This window comes from Siphateles boraxobius, unplaced genomic scaffold, assembly GCF_051911475.1.
Source record: "Siphateles boraxobius isolate OS27281-9 unplaced genomic scaffold, OSU_SipBor_1 51, whole genome shotgun sequence".
In the NCBI taxonomy this organism is placed as follows: Eukaryota; Metazoa; Chordata; class Actinopteri; order Cypriniformes; family Leuciscidae; genus Siphateles; species Siphateles boraxobius.
In genome coordinates this window covers 2,419,492-2,439,123 of record NW_027509153.1, presented here as the reverse complement: position 1 = coordinate 2,439,123, position 19,632 = coordinate 2,419,492, and the positions used below count along the sequence as shown (strand labels likewise).

Sequence of the window (19,632 nt, the reverse complement as noted above, 5' to 3'; positions counted from 1 at the left end):
AGCTCCTTTATTTACACGGTCCCGTGTATCAAAAAGCACCATTCTGCCCCGTGTGAGGCTCGAACTCACGACCTTCAGATTATGAGACTGACGCGCTGCCTAACTGCGCCAACGTGGCATGTGCTGTGACTCAGGTGAGCGTTAACCCCTAGATTCTAGATCATCTGCTATTCCGTGTAGGTGGAAAAATGCTGCTCATCACTGGCTGTCATGTCAGGATTGCCGAGCGGTCTAAGGCGCTGCGTTCAGGTCGCAGTCTCCCCTCGTGGCGTGGGTTCGAATCCCACTTCTGACAAACTGACATTTGGCTGCGGGCCCAAGCTAGAGTCTTTAACCCTCTGGCAAGTTTATCAAGAAATGCAGTAATGTTGACAAAGCACTGCAATTCAGTTCATGCTAGAATTAACCAAACATTAAAGTAACACTGACCTGCAGTACATGGCCTTTAAAGTAACACTTTAGTGCAATGTATGGGATTCTATGGCACTTGGAATTTCAAGTCATGACATTTCAGAAAAAATGGACATGTTGATTGAATCGGATTCAACTGAATTTCACGAAATAACATGTTGTGATGTTTACCGGAAGAAGATGCAGTAGAATTTCATGGCAAGGATTCTTGGAAATTTCTTGGAATGAAATGTCATGGGTTTGGGGGCATGGGGTGGAGTGTCATGACACAAGATTCAAGGAATGTCATGTAAAACATTACATTAGCATTAACAAGACATGCCATTAGAATGCAAGAATGATATAAGCCTTAACAAAACATTGTAACAACACTGACACATATAACATGAATATGAGAGTAATACTATTACTGCATTTGTTCAACATTAGTCTTAAAAAAACACTGGATTTCAATTACAGTGCATATGAAGAAATGGACAAAGGCATAAAAGGGAATACAGAAAGCAGCTCCTTTATTTACACGGTCCCGTGTATCAAAAAGCACCATTCTGCCCCGTGTGAGGCTCGAACTCACGACCTTCAGATTATGAGACTGACGCGCTGCCTAACTGCGCCAACGTGGCATGTGCTGTGACTCAGGTGAGCGTTAACCCCTAGATTCTAGATCATCTGCCATTCCGTGTAGGTGGAAAAATGCTGCTCATCACTGGCTGTCTTGTCAGGATGGCCGAGCGGTCTAAGGCGCTGCGTTCAGGTCGCAGTCTCCCCTGGAGGCGTGGGTTCGAATCCCACTTCTGACAAACCGACATTCGGCTGCGGGCCCAAGATAGAGTCTTTAACCCTCTGGCAAGTTTATCAAGAAATGCAGTAATGTTGACAAAGCACTGCAATTCAGTTCATGCTAGAATAAACCAAACATTAAAGTAACACTGACCTGCAGTACATGACCTTTAAAGTAACACTTTAGTGCAATGTATGGGATTCTATGGCACTTGGAATTTCAAGTCATGACATTTCAGAAAAAATGGACATGTTGATTGAATCGGATTCAACTGAATTTCACGAAATAACATGTTGTGATGTTTACCGGAAGAAGATGCAGTAGAATTTCATGGCAAGGATTCTTGGAAATTTCTTGGAATGAAATGTTATGGGTTTGGGGGCATGGGGTGGAGTGTCATGACACAAGATTCAAGGAATGTCATGTAAAACATTACATTAGCATTAACAAGACATGCCATTAGAATGAAAGAATGATATAAGCCTTAACAAAACATTGTAACAACACTGACACATATGACATGAATATGAGAGTAATACTATTACTGCATTTGTTCAACATTAGTCTTAAAAAAACACTGGATTTCAATTACAGTGCATATGAAGAAATGGACAAAGGCATAAAAGGGAATACAGAAAGCAGCTCCTTTATTTACACGGTCCCGTGTATCAAAAAGCACCAATCTGCCCCGTGTGAGGCTCGAACTCACGACCTTCAGATTATGAGACTGACGCGCTGCCTAACTGCGCCAACATGGCATATGCTGTGACTCAGGTGAGCGTTAACCCCTAGATTCTAGATCATCTGCCATTCCGTGTAGGTGGAAAAATGCTGCTCATCACTGGCTGTCATGTCAGGATGGCCGAGCGGTCTAAGGCGCTGCGTTCAGGTCGCAGTCTCCCCTGGAGGCTTGGGTTCGAATCCCACTTCTGACAAACCGGCATTTGGCTGCGGGCCCAAGATAGAGTCTTTAACCCTCTGGCAAGTTTATCAAGAAATGCAGTAATGTTGACAAAGCACTGCAATTCAGTTCATGCTAGAATTAACCAAACATTAAATTAACACTGACCTGCAGTACATGACCTTTAAAGTAACACTTTAGTGCAATGTATGGGATTCTATGGCACTGTGAATTTCAAGTCCTGACATTTCAGAAAAATTGTAAAGCAAACGTGTTATCCACTACACTACGGAAACCTATTGATGAGACGCATGTGCTTTTTAGAAGATGGCTGCTTCCCATAATCTGCCCTGCAAGCAGTGTGACAGTCTGTAAATTCCACAAACAACAGAACAGAGGTCATTCAGCATGGCAGTCTGCCTACAGCTCCTTGGTACGATGGCCTTGACCTGTCTCAAAAGTAAGGGTTTTGTAGCGAATTGCAGGATTACAGCGAAACACAGGAAACCTCAATGGTCATTTGTTTTATTTTTGTCCTTTTCTAAAGAGATTAAACCACAAACATTCCTGCAAGTGTACCGACCTGCTCAACAGAAAATCACATACGAAATTTTTGCAAAAACCACCCACAGTTTCCGCCCAGTTTCGAACTGGGGACCTTTCATGTGTGAGGCAAACGTGATAAACACTACACTACGGAAACAGTCTTCATGTTGCAGACATAAATCTTGAGGTGCACGCTTGTTAAAAAGCATATAAAGGAAATGAGCGCTGCACCCACCTAGCGTGGTAAACAGTTTAAATTTTCGGTCAGAATCCAACCACTGTTTCTGCTCGGTTGCGAACCGAGGACCTTTTGGCGAACGTGATGACCACTACACTACAGAAACCTATTGATGAGAGACATGTGCTTTTTAGAAGATGGCTTCTTCCCATAATCTGCTCTGCAAGCAGTGTGACAGTCTGTAAATTCCACAAACAACAGAACAGAGGTTATTCGGCATGGCAGTCTGCCTACAGCTCCTTGGTACGATGGCCTTCACCTGTCTCAAAAGTAAAGGTGTTGTAGCGAATTGCAGCATTTATATTTAAAATGCATCCACTTGTTTCCGGACAGTTTTGAACTGAGGACCTTTCGCGTGTAAAGCGAACGTGATAACCACTACAATACGGAAACTTGGTTGGGATCTCATTCCAACCTCTTCTAGCGTACGCTTGTTCAAAAGCGACTGAAACTATAGACTGCCCAGTGTTTTTAACATGGCAAAAAGCTGCTAATTTTGTTGGCAGACCAAACATGTTTTATTACTGTACAGGAAACCTCAAAGGCCATTTGTTTTATTTTTGTCCTTTTCTAAAGAGATTAAACCACAAACATCCCTGCAAGTGTACAGACCTGCTCAACAGAAAATCACATACGATATTTTTGCAAAAAACACCCATAGTTTCCACCCAGTTTCGAACTGGGGACCTTCTGCGTGTAAGGGGAACGTGATAACCATTACACTATGGAAACACATCTTCAGGAATCAGACATAAATCATTAGGTGCACGCTTTTTAAAAAGCGTATAAAGGAAATGAGCGCTACACCCACCTAGCGTGGCAAACAGTTTAAATCTTCTGTCAGAAGACAACTGCTTTTTCTGCTCAGTTTCGAACCAAGGACCTTACGCACGTTAGGCGAACCTGATGAACACTACACTACAGAAACCTATTGATGAGGTCATTCGGCATGGCAGTCTGCCTACAGCTCCTTGGTACGATGGCCTTCACCTGTCTCAAAAGTAAGGGTTTTGTAGCGAATTGCAGCATTTATGTCTAAAGTGCCTCCACTTGGGAGATCCAGTCCTTTACTGCTGCCAAAAGACCGGTACAAAAGTTTTGCTGCAGCAAACGAGTTACAGGAGGAGCTGGCCAGGGTCCCCAGACAACTGTTTTAATGACAGCTTGAGCAAAATGCAACGTGTTTGCCAGGAATCGAACCCGGGTCAAATGCTTAGAAGGCAGATATTCTCACCACTATACCACCAACGCAAGACCATTGGGTGTAGGCTTAAAAAAATTGCATGAACTTATTGACCTGACCTACCAGGCACCATATTAAAAAAGAGGTCTCTAATATAATAATGTAACATGTTTTATACAGACACTTCATATTTAAATGGTATTAGATTATTTTTTGGATTCACTGGCTTCTGTGAAGCGTTGAGTTAAAATGATGCATGACGCCGTTCCTGGAAATCGCGCTGTTCGGGGACAACTACCTGTCTCTGCAACTCCTCTTTAGTATAGTGGAAAGTATCTCCGCCTGTCACCCTATAGTCTGGGGTTCGATTCCCTGATGGAGAGATCCAGTTCTTTACTGCTGCCAAAAGACATTAACAAAAGTTTTGCTCCATCAAACAAGTTACAGGAGAAGTTGGCAAGGGGCCCGGACGACTGTTCTAAAGACAGCTTGAGAAAAATGCAATTCGTTGGGCGGGAATCGAACCCATACAGCAAGAATGGACAGACCCAGGAATTGAACCCATACAGGAAGAATTCTCATAATCAAGGTATTTAATTTAAAAATGTGAGACTTTTTATACAGACACTTCATATTTAAATGGTATTAGATTATTTTTTTTGGATTCACTGGCTTCTGTGAAGCGTTGAGCTAATATGACGCTGTTCCTGGAAATGGGAAGGCTGTTTGTAGCGAGCTGTAGTCGCGCTGATCGGGGGTGACAACCTGTCTCTGCAACTCCTTGTTAGTATATTGGAAAGTATCTCCGCCTGTCAAGCGTAAGACCGGGGTTCGATTCCCCGACGGGGAGATCCAGTCCTTTACTGCTGCCAAAAGACCAGTACAAAAGTTTTGCTGCAGCAAACGAGTTACAGGAGGAGCTGGCCAGGGTCCCCAGACAACTGTTTTAACGACAGCTTGAGCAAAATGCAATGCGTTGGCAGGTAATCGAACCCAGGTCAACTGCTTGGAAGGCAGCTATGCTCACCACTATACCACCAACGCAAGACCGTTGGATGTAGGCTGGCAGCCCTGTTGTGCGGTCAGCAAGGAAATTTTGCAATACATTAGCAGCTGGCAGGTGCAGATGAACTGAAACTCTCTTTGTTTGGACCTGGCACTTAAAAAAAATTGCATGAACTTATTGACTTGACCTACCAGGCTCCATATTAAAAAACAAGGTCTCTAATTTAATAATGTAACACGTTTTATACAGACACTTCATATTTGACACATGACGCCGTTCCTGGAAGTCGCGCTGATCAGGTACATCTACCGGTCTCTACAACTCCTCGTTAGTATAGTCGAGGTATAGTATAGTAGTATAGTATAGTATTTTTAGAAGATGGCTCCTTCCCATAATCTGCCCTGCAAGCAGTGTGACAGTCTGTAAATTCCACAAACAACAGTATAGAGGTCATTCGGCATGGCAGTCTACCTACAGCTCTTTGGTACGATGGCCTTCATCTGTCTCAAAAGTAAGGGTTTTGTAGCGAATTGCAGCATTTATATTTAAAATGCCTCCACTTGTTTCCGCCGGGTTTTGAACTGAGAACTTTTCACGTATAAAGCGAACATGAGAACCACTAAACTATGGAAACTTGATTTGTATGTCAGTCCCACCTCTTCTAGGGCACGCTTGTTCAAAAGCAAATTAAACTATAGACTGCCCAGTGTTTTTAACATGGCAAAAGCTGCTAATTTTGTTGGCAGACCAAACATTTTTTTATTACTGTACAGGAAACCTCAATGGTCATTTGTTTTATTTTTGTCCTTTTCTAAAGAGATTAAACCACAAACATCCCTGCAAGTGCACTGACCTGCTCAACAGAAAATCGCATATGAAATTTTTACAAAAACCACCCACAGTTTCCGCCCAGTTTCGAACCTTCGCGTGTGAGGCGAACAGTCTGCCTACAGCTCCTTGGTACGATGGCCTTCAACTGTCTCAAAAGTAAGGGTTTGTAGCGAATTGCAGCATTTATATTTAAAATGCCTCCACTTGTTTCCGGCCAGTTTTGAACTGAGGACCTTTCGCGGCGGGAGTCGAAAATGGTTAAGCTTAACTTCCCTTAACTTTTCCCATTCATTCTCTATGGTAGTGCTTAACACTACGGATGCAATATACCTTTGGCCACACGTAGACTTCCTGGCGCTGTTTCGCTTTTCCGTGGCGGGTAGTTTAAAAAGCATAGTGTCATCTGTCAGTCATTCGCAGTGGAGGAGGGGAGACCCGTTTTACGAACGGAGAGATATTTGTTTACCGACTTGTCAGCAAACTTGTTTTGTTTTGTTGCTGTCTAAACTACCTGCAGACAGATTTTCCCTCAGGTGACCGCATATACATTATTATTCAAATATTTTATAATTTAAATTGCATGTATATTGTCATGTAATCGTATTGTTATCGTGTTGAATGGATTGTGACGATAAGAAACAGTAAACTCCTCGTTGTGAATACAGCTGTTATTTTATAAGAGTATCTTTGTTTGTAAAGGTGAATGTTTCATCCTAATCTCTCACTATGCTTAAAATATATGTTAACAGTGCAGTAAGATGTAATGTGCAGTAGTATGGAGGACCAAACTTGCAATTAAAAATGAATGAATAAATAAATGAATAAATAGATAGATAAATAAATGTGATAATAGGAAAATAAATAAAGGAATAAACGACTTGATAAAATAAATATGATTCATTTTAATCAAATGTATTTTTGTATATTTTCCCCCTAATTTATAATTTTTTGCTTTTATATTTTAATGTATTTGTATAATTTTTAATTGTATTTATTTATTATTTTATTTATTTGTTTGTTCCATTTATTCTTATATTTATTTATGCATTCATTTATTTGTATATTTATTTATTCCAATATGTATTTATTTCCAGATTTATTTATTTTAATCTTTATTTATTTTTATTTTTATTTCTTTATTTTTATATCTATTCTTACATTTTTTTGATGTGCATGATAATTCGGTTGGTTGGTCTTGCTTACCAAATATAAATATTAATTAACAAATAAATAAAAGCAGAAAATAAATTAAGGGAAATAATACAAAAATTAGTTTGATAAAGAATAAATCATATTTATTTTATCAAGTCGTTTATTCCTTTATTTATTTTCCTATTATCAAATTTATCTTTTTATTTGTTTACATGTTTATTTATTAATTTAATTTCTGCGGGTTTGGTCCTCCTATAATGTAATTAATATCAGACACACACATATATTACATTTAAATTACAAACAAATATATATATGTGTACAATTTAATGGTATAATTTAACATTTTTAATTAGTTAACTTGTTAACTTTTTATATATACATATATAAATTTTTAAAGCAATTTAAATAATGAATATTAAATAATGCAAATTTAATAAACAGTACGTGCTCTAAGGCTGCATTTATTCAGTTAAGAAACAGTAATATTATAGAATATTATAGCATTGTAAAATAACTCTTTTATATATATCACTGATGCTTTAGTATTAACTGTCTTATTTCATTTTGTTACTGTAAGTATTTAAATGCTTATGCTGAGACGCTAATGAATACATTCTGATTTCAGAACAGCATCATGAAGAAAACAGTGTTCTTCCCAGGGAAAGTCAAAGTGTCTTTCAGGAAAGGCCCATCAGGCCATTTACGCCGGGACCCATCAGAAGAGGCAAAAAGAATTAAAGACAACCCTTTACTGCAGGACAAGTCAACACCTCAAAGAGAAGATCTGGTCAAGTTGAACGCCCGTTCTGTTGTGTTACATAGAGGAGGGGATGTCTCTGACAAGCAAGAGGTGTTGGGAGAATGCATTCTTCAGCTCGGCAAGTACAAGGGCAAGTCTTTCAAGTGGTTATTAGAGAATGATGTCAGCTATGCTTTGTACCTGTCCGATAAGGTTGAGGAAGAAGAACAGGCTGGGCAGTTCAACCCAGAGGGTCCATGCAAGGATAGCCTCATTTCCTTTCTTGAGTATTCAAGAAGCTTCAAGGAAATTGAAGATCTTAAACAGTATCTGTCTCAAAGGCCAGACGCAGTGCCTTTTTTGACAGAGGATGACAATACTGTTGGATTTGGATCCAGAGCACAAGACACTTGGAGGAAGATTTGGGATACCAGGGCAGACGGATATGCTTTCTTTATAATGAGGCAGAAGTGTGTGCCAGGCAGCAAAATGTACAATTTGCAGCAGTATCTTTTAAGACAGCAGCAAAAACAGATGACCAAAAACACTCCTCCGATGCCCTCACCATCAGCTTCCGCTGCAAGACCACCTGTTCCTTCCATTACTGACTCTGATCAGCCTGGTGAGTTAATAAAATTCATACAAATTTGCTTATATTGATTCTTAAAGCCTGCCTAGCTACTGATGCATTTGTCATATTTTATAGTAATGGAGGAGGATGAAGAACTGGAGAGGATGATGCTTAGTATTTCTCCAACAAAATATCTCACACAGCTGAGTAAGTAAATCAAGTATCGTGTCATGTGTGTTATATATACCCATGTCAAATTCTTATAAAATTGGTATAAAATTGTACATACTGGAGAGAAACCATTCAAATTATAATGCTTAATTTTTAGGATCATCTGCAGCCACAGGATCCACAGTCTTATCTACAACAGGTTACTTTACACATCAGTTTTGGAGGCTTATTCGGTTACATACAGACTTATCTTACATTTCTGTTTTTTAATTATCTTATTTGTTGTTTTGGCACTGTTCTTGCCTGTTCTAAAAAACATGTTCTTTTGTTCTAACTACTGTTAAGGTTTGAATATACCAGTGGTGAGGGTGAGTGCACTTCATGAATTGTATGCATGCTATTTAAACTGTTTTTATTTGTTGTGAAAAAGTGGACTGTTTACTTACAGACATTTGAACATTATCAGAATGTGCATTACTAGAATAAATAACAAAATACATAGAATAAAATAATAAATAATGATTAGTCATTTAATGTAGTCAAGACAATCAAATACATATCATGTACATTCAGTGTTTTAATATGTTTTTAATTTCCTCCCTGTGCTTTTCCTTGCAGCTCTGCCGCAGCCTCCATCAACATCAGCTCCTGTGTGTAGGCCTTCTTCACAGGGTGAAGGCTTTATACCACCTCAAGCAGCACAATCAGCACCTACACCTGCACCAATGCCGTCTGCACTGACTAAAACCCCTGTTCCCAGCTACTTGAACAAAAAAAGTAAAGACAGTTAAACACACGAGCATTAAATGTGTTATACACGCATATATATATATATATATATATATATATATATATATATATATATATATATATATATGCATTTATTTCCTTTGCTTTGTGTTCCGTGCAGTTCTGCCACAGCCTTCACCACCATCACATGCAGTCTCTAGTTCTCCCAATCCACCAGCTCCTGTGTGTAGACCTTCTTCACAGACTGATGGCTGTGTACCACCTCCTGCAGCACAATCAGCACCTACAGCTCCTGCATCAATGACGTCTGCACAGACGGAAGCACCTGTTACTAGCTACTTGCAAGATATTAGCCACTGGAACTGCTCTCTTCATCAAAGAATTTGGATGAAAACAGAGATGGAGTCCATGGGGCTCTGGCCAGGATCACACCCAGTAAGACACCTAATGAATATGGTCTCCTTGTGGCGCTATCCACCTCAGCCTGAGCTTATAGAGACAAACATGGGCCTTCCGTCACCAAAGTACTTCCAGCTCCATCCCTTTTTCATTTGGAAACCTGAGCACAGTATAAATGAAAGGCTTAGAAACAACTACATCCTGCCCTGACTCTACAGCTGTCCAAATCCTCATGTTGTGTCCTCAGGTGTGGGAAGACCCCGAGTGATCCTTGGCACTAGTGGGCAATATTACATCCTTGCTTCACGTCTGTGCTGTAAGGCATGTAAAAAATACTGGTTCGCTGATAAACCTCAGTGGGTGGACATGCTACCACAGCAATTCAGAAACATCTTGCCAACCTTCCTCACTCATAAGAAGGCAATCTGTAAAACTGTGATGGATGAACTGAGGCGCTCTGGAAAATCCCCTAATGACAAGGCAAACCAGCTGTCTGAGGTGCTTCACCTTAAGTTTGAAAGAGCCCACCTTGCATACCTTCTCATTGTGCAGAACGTCAGGGATGCTGAAGCAGGGCTGTATGGCCAGAAAACCATCACAGGAGCATTGAGGAAGGATGACACACCTGCTTCGTTTGGGGGTTACGAAGATACTGATGGGTGGCATGGGGTGTCTGTGTCTGCACATTATCTGGTGGAGTGCCTGCTTCAGGAATATCACCGACAAGAGGCAGCTCTCACTCAGCTCCTTCAAGGAACTTTTGGACAGGTGTTCAGATCAGATCACACACGCAAAGTTGCTAGAAAAGTGACCCTCTCATCTGGCACAATGTCATCCTACGCTGTGATGAACGAGAACTGGATGATCCTGTCCTGGGTGATGCTGCAGTCTGAGAGTGAGCAATCCTTGAGTTCAATGTACTGTGGGATGGCCAATCGCTACAGTGCTGCTAGCATACCCAAGGCCAAGTACCAGTGGGTGGACAGGTAAGAATAATCACATCTCATCACACATCACATCAAGATGTGTAAGCAAAGGTAATGAATACATTAAAATTAAAATGTATTTCCCTTTTATGTACTTAGGGACTGCTGTGCTGCTTTCAGAGTGATGGACCCAGGACCGTATGAGCACCAGCAGTGGGAAGCTTGGAGGACCACTGAAGCTACTGTGGCAGAGGTTACATCAGAAAACCTCAAGAATGTAAATGCCGCTTGCCAGAAGTACAATGAGGACATGGTGGTTAAACTAGACTTGTTTCACTGTATGCGGCGATTCACCAGGGAATGTGTTTCGGAGCACCATCCTCTGTATAGCTCGTTCTGCCAGTTCCTCTCTTCTGCCGTAGTAGATCAGAGTGACCTGGAGAAACTGAGGAACGCATACAAGTTCTGTGGAATTGAGCCTGCTAATCCCACAAAGCAGCACATCAGAGCGCACTGCAGGACAAAAGTGCCACATCCTAGAGAGCTGGTCCAAAGAGTGGAAGAAGTACTTCACCATTTCCATCTTGCAAAGGATCCCAACAACATCTTCCTTTTTAAACCCTCGATGCTAAAATTTCGGTACAACTGAATCATGTCAAGGGTGAAGGAGCTGCTGTGCCCATCGGGATCCCTGTCAGAGGCACTTCACAGCAAGAGGGGTTTCATTTCCACCAGGCTCAGTGAGTAACGGGTAATCGCGTCTCTCCTGAGCTGTTCCAGGCGCAGGGTATGACTGGTGTCGCACGCTGGAATTATCAGCGGCTGGTGGACCTGAAACAGCCTGGGCTTGTCTTACCTGGAGTGTTTGACCCTGTTTTGATGTTGGAGTTAAACAGGGCATCTATAAGAGTGACTGGGCAACCCAAATATCCAGCCTTCCACATCTCCAGCTGGGACACAAGAGAGAGGTTTGGCCTACAATATGTGGAGCCAGGCTGTCGACCTGTGCCTCTTGACTTTGACAAACACAAAAGCAGGAAGACAGACCTAGGGATGCAAGAAGCGTCTTCATCTGGCACTCAGTTCTCATTTCCATCTCAGGTAAGCCTTTAAAGTTCTTTGATAACAAACTTTTTATTAAAAAACAAATAGTTAATAATTCTCGCTCGCATATAACACTAATTTTGCTGAATTTCAGAAATGCTTAGAGGATTCCTCTTCTGCTGAGACCCTTCTTGCTCCTGAACCAGAGGCCACCCCACAGACTCTCATTTTCAATGTTTTTCTACTCCGAGTGCTGTGACAGTGAAGGAACAAACATCTGAGGAGTTTCTTTTAGATGCAGGTAATTATATTATTCATACAGGCACCAATGTGTGTAATCTGTTTGCCTAATCTATGCACACAAAACAAATACTTCGTTTAATAATTTTGTGAATCTCTTTTAGAACTGCCAAGCACACCACCACTGCCTTTAGCTGCTTCTCCCTGTGCTGCTCGGACTGGACCCATTAAGACAGGCGGTCGAGTCTTTGTGTTGGACCATAACAGATGGACAGATCCAATGAGAAATGCCATTGATGGTTTGCTGGCCAAGCACCACGGGAGCAAGGACCTCCTGACAAAGGTGGATGGTGAATATGCTGCTATGGTACAGAGTGCCTGCACTGACCCAAACAGCCTTTTGCACTCAACCACAAAGCAGCACATGAGCAGGTACATAAAAAACCTTGCTAAAAAAAAGAACACTAATGCTTCACTCAACACCAGCCCAGAAAAGCTCCTGGAGACACAGCAGTTATGGCAGCTTCTTCACTCAGGCAGTGAAACCATCAGTGTCCCAGTGACAGTACTGCCACCTGCCCCAGTCAATCCTCCCGCAAAGAGTGTTCCTGAGACTGTCTTTCTGGACCAGGCAGCGCTTGAGAAGATGGTGAAGGACATCATAGAGAAGCAGCAGGCAGTTCAGCAGCAACAACAACAGCATATGCTGCAAAAAAAGCACACTAGATCCTGTTTAGCCTGTGGTCAGCCTAATTCTCGATACATGGGTGATGGCACCTCAATACATTTCTTTTATCAAGGTGGTGATGTTAAATACTTCTACTGCTCCAAGAAAGTTTTTGACACATATTCCGCAGAGGGCCTGACCAACCCCAGAATGCCCTTTGAAGACTTTGCAGAGACTCCTTTTTTTCAGCGAGAACTGGAGTCCTCGAAGCAGAGAGGGGCAGAAAATAGGAGGGTGATTGAGGAGAGAAGCAAGAGAAAGTCAGTAATGGAGCATCCTACTGGTCGTCTGTGCAGATTCTGCCACCTACCACTGAAACAAGGACCCAACAGTCCTCATATTCACACTGGTTTCCCTGGAGTGGCAGGCAAATACATTTACTGTCCTGCTAAAGTGTTTTCCCTTTATCAGGCTAAGGGAATGAAATTTCATGGAAAGACTTTCAGCAGTCTCCATTCTATGAGGCTGAGAAGCAGAGGTGGATTGAGGAAAAGAAAAAATGACTTCACTGACAAATGACATGCCCAGACCTCAAATACTGTTTATAGCTCAAAGACATTCCTTGCACAATCTTATGCATATATGTATATACATATTATTGCACTTTTAATGTATATATATATATATATATATATATATATATATATATATATATATTATTTTTTTAAATATTTAATTTATTTCCATTTGTTCATTAAAATACCAAAAGTATTGTATTTTATTGTATTTTAGTGTTTTTTTAAGTTCATTTATTGACTTGCATTATTTTATCTTGCTCAGATTTGAAAAACACTAAATGTTAAGCACTGGTACTATTATACTCTGTACATAATTGTTTAGTTTAAAATACTTTTTTTCTTGTTTTTTCCTGTTCTCCTCAACTTTAGATATTATTATTGCTGTTGTTTAATCTATAATCTATCATTTTAAATTGTTACATTTATTTCCATTGTTCATTAAAATCAAACAATTGTGTCCTTGTTTGCATTGTACTTTAGTGTTTTTAAAGTAAATTTTATTGACTTGCATTATTTTATCTTGCTCAGATGTGTAAACACTAAATGTTAATAACTGTTGTCATTAAACACTACATAATTATTTGATTTAAAAAAATCTTGTTTTTTTCCTATGTTCTCCACAGCTTTATATTTTATTATTATTATTATTAATGTTATTGTTGTTTAATCTATAAGTATTTAATACATTACCTTTTTCAGTTTTACATAATAATATGTATATTTCTGTACTATAAATAAAACGAGAAACTTACTATTTGGTGTTTACTGGTTATATTTCATATATATATTGGATTTCTGTACATAGTTAAACAAATATAATGTAAATATCTCAATGTAAAATGTAAAGGTCTAAAACATTATCAAAATGTTCTTTACAATTATTCACATTCAAATATTTTCTATATTAAAGAAAATTAAACCCTATTATAATGTAAATGTTTATTAAGGTAGTTGTACATTCTACACAACAACAAATCTTACACGTTTTATTCTATTTTTGTGCACAAAGTTAGTTTATTATATGTAAATCGTACTTAACATGAGTTTCTAATCATTTTTTAATCTAGATACACTTTATGGTAGTTGTGGTCGAGACGAGACTCGAACCTGTAATTTCGTGTATTTTTTCAGGCCCGCCTCCCTGGAATTTCCTGCGTTCTTATTGGCTAGCAACGCTCTACACCTACATGCGACTGGCCCTCCCTGGGATTTCCTGCGTTCTTATTGGCTAGCAACGCTCTACACCTACATGCGACTGGCCCCCGCGTGGAAGGCAGCTATGCTCACCACTGTTGAAGACTGTTGGATGTAGACTGGAAGCCCTGTTCTGCGGTCAGCAAGAATTTTCGCAATACATTAGCAGCTGGCAGGTGCAGATGGACTGAAACTCTCTTTGTTTGGACCTGGCACTTAAAAAAATTGCATGAACTTATTGACCTGACCTACCAGGCACCATATTAAAAAACAAGGTCTCTAATTTAATAATGTAACACGTTTTATACAGACACTTCATATTTAAACGGTATTAGATTATTTTTTGCATTCAGAATCAGAATCAGAATCAGATAGAGCTTTATTGCCAAGTGTGCTTGCACACACAAGGAATTTGTTTTGGTACTGAGGCTTCCAGTGGACATATACAAATACAACATGAAACATAATACTACAAATTATAAGAATAAAAAATATAAATATATGAGAATAAAACTATCACAGTTGGGTTTAGTCAGAATAGACATTTTCAGATTTACAGATTATGAACCTATTTACAGTGTTTTGAATATTATAAATAAATAAATCTACATATAAGTATCAACTGAGTTGTGGGATATTGCACTAAACAGTGGGAGTATTGCACTTACAGGCATATGCCTTGGGAGGAGTGTTAACTGTTCAGGAGGGAAATGGCCTGTGGGAAGAAACTATTCCTGTGCCGAGATGTTCTTGTGGCCAGTGATCTGAGTCTCCGTCTTGACGGTAACAGTTCAAACAGGTGGTGTCCAGGGTGAGTGGAGTCTGTGATGATTTTACCTGCTCTCTTCCTCACTCTGGAAGAGTACAGGTCCTGGAGGTTTGGCAGGGGGGCACCAATAATCCTCTCCGCAGTCCGGACTGTCCGTTGTAGTCTCCTGATGTCTGATTTGGTAGCTGAACCAAACCAGAAAGTGATGGAAGCGCACAAGACAGACTCAATGACGGCTGAGTAGAACTGAATCAGCAGATCCTGTGGCAGGTTGAACTTCCTCAGCTGGCGAAGGAAGTACAGTCTCTGCTGGGCCTTTTTCACAGTGGAGTCAATGTGATTGTCCCACTTCAGGTCCTGAGAGATGATAGTGCCCAGGAACCTAAATGACTCCACTGCTTCCACAGTGCTGTTCATGATGGTGAGTGGGAGGAGTGCTGAGCTGTTCCTCCTAAAGTCCACGATCATCTCCACTGTTTTGAGCGTGTTCAGCTCAAGGTTGTTATAACTGCACCAGGCAGCCAGCTGTTCAACCTCCAGTCTGTAAGCAGACTCGTCACCGTTTCGGATGAGACCGATGACAGTGGTGTCGTCTGCAAATTTCAGGAGCTTGACAGTGGGGTCTTTAGAAGTGCAGTCATTAGTGTACAGGGAGAAGAGCAGTGGGGAGAGAACGCACCCTTGGGGAGCACCAGTGCTGATTGTGAGTGTCTTGGATGTGTGTTTCCCCAGTCTCACTCGCTGCTGCCGGTCCGTCAGGAAGCTAGTGATCCACTGACAGATCGAGGATGGTATGGAGAGCTGGGTCAGTTTGGCTGTGAGAAGACCAGGCATGATGGTATTGAAGGCCGAACTGAAGTCCACAAAGAGGATCCTTGCATAAGTCCCTGGTCTGTCGAGATGTTGCAGGATATAATGCAGTCCCATGTTGACTGCATCATCCACAGACCTGTTTGCTCTGTAAGCAAACTGAAAGGGATCCAGCAGGGGTCCAGTGATGTCCTTCAGGTGGGCCAGCACCAGTCTTTCAAACGACTTCATGACCACAGACGTGAGAGCGACAGGTCTGTAGTCATTAAGTCCAGTGATTTTGGGTTTTTTGGGGACAGGAATGATAGTGGAGCGTTTGAAGCAGCAGGGAACTTCACACTGCTCCAATGATCTGTTGAAGATCTGCGTGAAGACCGGGGCCAGTTGGTCAGCGCAGGCTTTTAAACAAGCAGATGAGATGCCGTCTGGGCCTGAGGCTTTCCTAGTCTTCTGTTTTTTGAAGACTCGGCTCACGTCCTCCACACAGACCTTAAGCTCAGGTTGGATGGCAGGAGGGGGGAGTGATAATTGGAGAACAGGAGGTGATGCTGAATGTGTGAAGTGCAGATCAGACCGGGTGTGTGGTGTGAATGAGGGCTTTTCAAACCGGCAGTAAAATGAATTTAAATCGTCAGCCAGGTGTTGATTGTCCACAGATCAAGGGGATGGTGACTTGTAGTTGGTAATGTTCCTCAGGCCATTCCAGACTGATGATGGGTCGTTGGATGAAAACTGGTTTTTCAGTTTATCAGAGTAGTTCCTTTTAGCAACTCTGATCTCCTTTGTCAATCTGTTTCTGGCCTGGTTATACAAGATTTTATCCCCACTTCTGTAAGCATCCTCTTTGGCATGACGAAGGTGTTTGAGTTTCCCAGTAAACCATGGTTTATCATTAGTGAATGATAAGAATGTCCTGGTAGGAATGCATGTATCCTCACAGAAACTTATATATGATGTTACAGTATCTGTGAGCTCATCCAGATCATTGGTAGCAGCTTCAAAAACAGTCCAATCAGTGCAATCAAAGCAGGCCTGTAGATTCTGCTCTGCTTCATTAGTCCATCTTTTCACAGTCCTTATTCCAGGTTTAGCTGATTTCAGTTTCTGCCTGTAGGTCCTGTATTCACTGGCTTCTGTGAAGCGTTGAGCTAAAATGACGCATGACGCCATTCCTGGAAGCCGCGCTGATCGGATACAACAACCTGTCTCTGCAACTCCTTGTGGAAAGTGGAAAGTATCTCCGCCTGTCACGCGGAGACTGGGGTTCGATTCCCCGACGGGGAGATCCAGTCCTTTACTGCTGCCAAAAGACCTTAACAAAAGTTTTGCTCCAGCAAACAAGTTACAGGAGAAGTTCGCAAGGGGCCCCGGACAACTGTTTTAAAGACAGCTTGAGAAAAATACAATGCATTGGCCGGGAATCGAACCCGGGTCAACTGCTTGGAAGGCAGCTATGCTCACCACTATACCACCAACACAAGCCTAAAAGACTGGAAGCCCTTTTGTGCGGTCAGCAAGAATTTTAGCAGCTGGCAGGTGCAGATGAACTGAAACTCTCTTTGTTTGGACCTGGCACTTAAAAAAATTGCATGAACTTATTGACCTGACCTACCAGGCACCATATTAAAAAACAAGATCTCTAATTTAATAATGTAACACTTTTTATACAGAAACTTCATATTTAAATGGAATTAGATAATTTTTTGGATTCACTGGCTTCTGTGAAGCGTTGAGCTAAAATGACGCATGACGCTGTTCCTGGAAGCCGCGCTGATCGGATACAACTACCTGTCTCTGAAACTCCTTGTTAGTATAGTGGAAAGTATCTCCGCCTGTCAAGCGGGAGGACGGGGAAGATCCAGTCCTTTACTGCTGCAAAATGACCTTAACAAAAGTTTTGCTCCAGCAAACAAGTTACAGGAGAAGTTGGCAAGGGGCCCTGGACGACTGTTTTAAAGACAGCTTGAGAAAAATGCAATGCGTTGGCTGGGAATCGAACCCATACAGCAAGAATGGACAGACCCAGGAATCGAACCCATACAGCAATCATGCTCGTAATCAAGGTCTTTAATTTAAAAATGTGACACATTTTATACAGACACTTCATATTTAAATGGTATTAGATTCTTTTTGTGGATTCACTGGCTTCTGTGAAGCGTTGAGCTAATATGACACCGTTCCTGGAAGTGGGAAGGCTGTTTGCAGCGAGCTGTAGTCGCGCTGATCGGGGACGACTGCCTGTCTTTGCAACTCCTCGTTAGTATAGTGGAAAGTATCTCCGCCTGTTACACGGAAGACCGGGATTTGATTCCCCGACGGGAAGATCCAGTCCTTTACTGCTGCCAAAAGACCTTAACAAAAGTTTTGCTCCAGCAAACAAGTTACAGGAGAAGTTGGCAAGGGGCCCCGGACGACTGTTTTAAAGACAGCTTGAGAAAAATGCAATGCATTGGCCGGGAATCGAACCCATAGAGCAAGAATGGACAGACCCAGGAATCGAACCCATAGCAAGAATGCTCGTTATCAAGGTCTTTAATTTACAAATGTGATGCGTTGGCCGGGAATCGAACCCTGGTCAACTGCTTGGAAGGCAGCTATGCTCACCACTATACCTCCAACGCAAGACTGTTGGATGTAGGCTGGAAGCCCTGTTGTGCGGTCAGGAAGAAATTTCGCAATACATTAGCAGCTGGCAGGTGCAGATGAACTGAAACTCTCTTTGTTTGGACCTGGCACTTAAAAAAATTGCATGAACTTATAGACCTGACCTACCAGGCACCATATTAAAAAACAAGGTCTCTAATTTAATAATGTAACAAGTTTTATACAGAAACTTCATATTTAAACGGAATTAGATTATTTTTTGGATTCACTGGCTTCTGTGAAGCGTTGAGCTAAAATGACGCAGGACGCTGTTCCTGGAAGCCGCGCTGATCGGATACAACTACCTGTTTCTGCAACTCCTTGTTAGTATAGTGGAAAGTATCTCCGCCTGTCAAGCGGGAGGACGGGGAAATCCAGTCCTTTACTGCTGCAAAATGACCTTAACAAAAGTTTTGCTCCAGCAAACAAGTTACAGGAGAAGTTGGCAAGGGGCCCGGACGACTGTATTAAAGACAGCTTGAGAAAAATGCAATGCGTTGGCCGGGAATCGAACGCATACAGCAAGAATGGACAGACCCAGGAATCGAACCCGTAGCAAGAACGCTCGTAATCAAGGTCTTTAATTTACAAATGTGATGCGTTGGCCGGGAATCGAGCCCTGGTCAACTTCTTGGAAGGCAGCTATGCTCACCACTATACCACCAACGCAAGACTGTTGGATGTAGACTGGAAGCCCTGTTCTGCGGTCAGAAATTATTTTCGCAATACTTTAGCAGCTGGCAGGTGCAGATGAACTGAAACTCTCTTTGTTTGGACCTGGCACTTAAAAAAAATGCATGAACTTATTGACCTGACCTACCAGGCACCATATTAAAAAACAAGGTCTCTAATTTAATAATGTAACACGTTTTATACATAAACTTCATATTTAAACGGAATGAGATAATTTTTTGGATTCACTGGCTTCTGTGAAGCGTTGAGCTAAAATTACGCATGACGCCGTTCCTGGAAGCCGCGCTGATCGGATACAACTATCTGTCTCTGCAACTCCTCGTTAGTATAGTGGAAAGTATCTCCGCCTGTCATGCGGAGACTGGGGTTCGATTCCCTGACGAGGA

General features: G+C 41.5%; 5 non-coding genes across 5 annotated transcripts; 2 read left to right on the top strand and 3 right to left on the bottom strand.

Moving 5' to 3' along the window:
* Nucleotides 1-44: 44 nt before the first annotated feature.
* trnam-cau (transfer RNA methionine (anticodon CAU)) lies at nucleotides 45-118 on the bottom strand. Its single transcript has one exon. It is a non-coding gene; the product is annotated as a tRNA-Met (tRNA).
* Nucleotides 119-960: 842 nt separating this feature from the next.
* Nucleotides 961-1,034, bottom strand: trnam-cau (transfer RNA methionine (anticodon CAU)). The gene has a single exon. It is a non-coding gene; the product is annotated as a tRNA-Met (tRNA).
* A 94-nt stretch (nucleotides 1,035-1,128) lies between these two features.
* On the top strand, nucleotides 1,129-1,211 carry trnal-cag (transfer RNA leucine (anticodon CAG)). Its single transcript has one exon. It is a non-coding gene; the product is annotated as a tRNA-Leu (tRNA).
* An 833-nt stretch (nucleotides 1,212-2,044) lies between these two features.
* On the top strand, nucleotides 2,045-2,127 carry trnal-cag (transfer RNA leucine (anticodon CAG)). The gene has a single exon. It is a non-coding gene; the product is annotated as a tRNA-Leu (tRNA).
* A 15,189-nt stretch (nucleotides 2,128-17,316) lies between these two features.
* Nucleotides 17,317-17,388, bottom strand: trnag-ucc (transfer RNA glycine (anticodon UCC)). The gene has a single exon. It is a non-coding gene; the product is annotated as a tRNA-Gly (tRNA).
* Nucleotides 17,389-19,632: the final 2,244 nt, after the last annotated feature.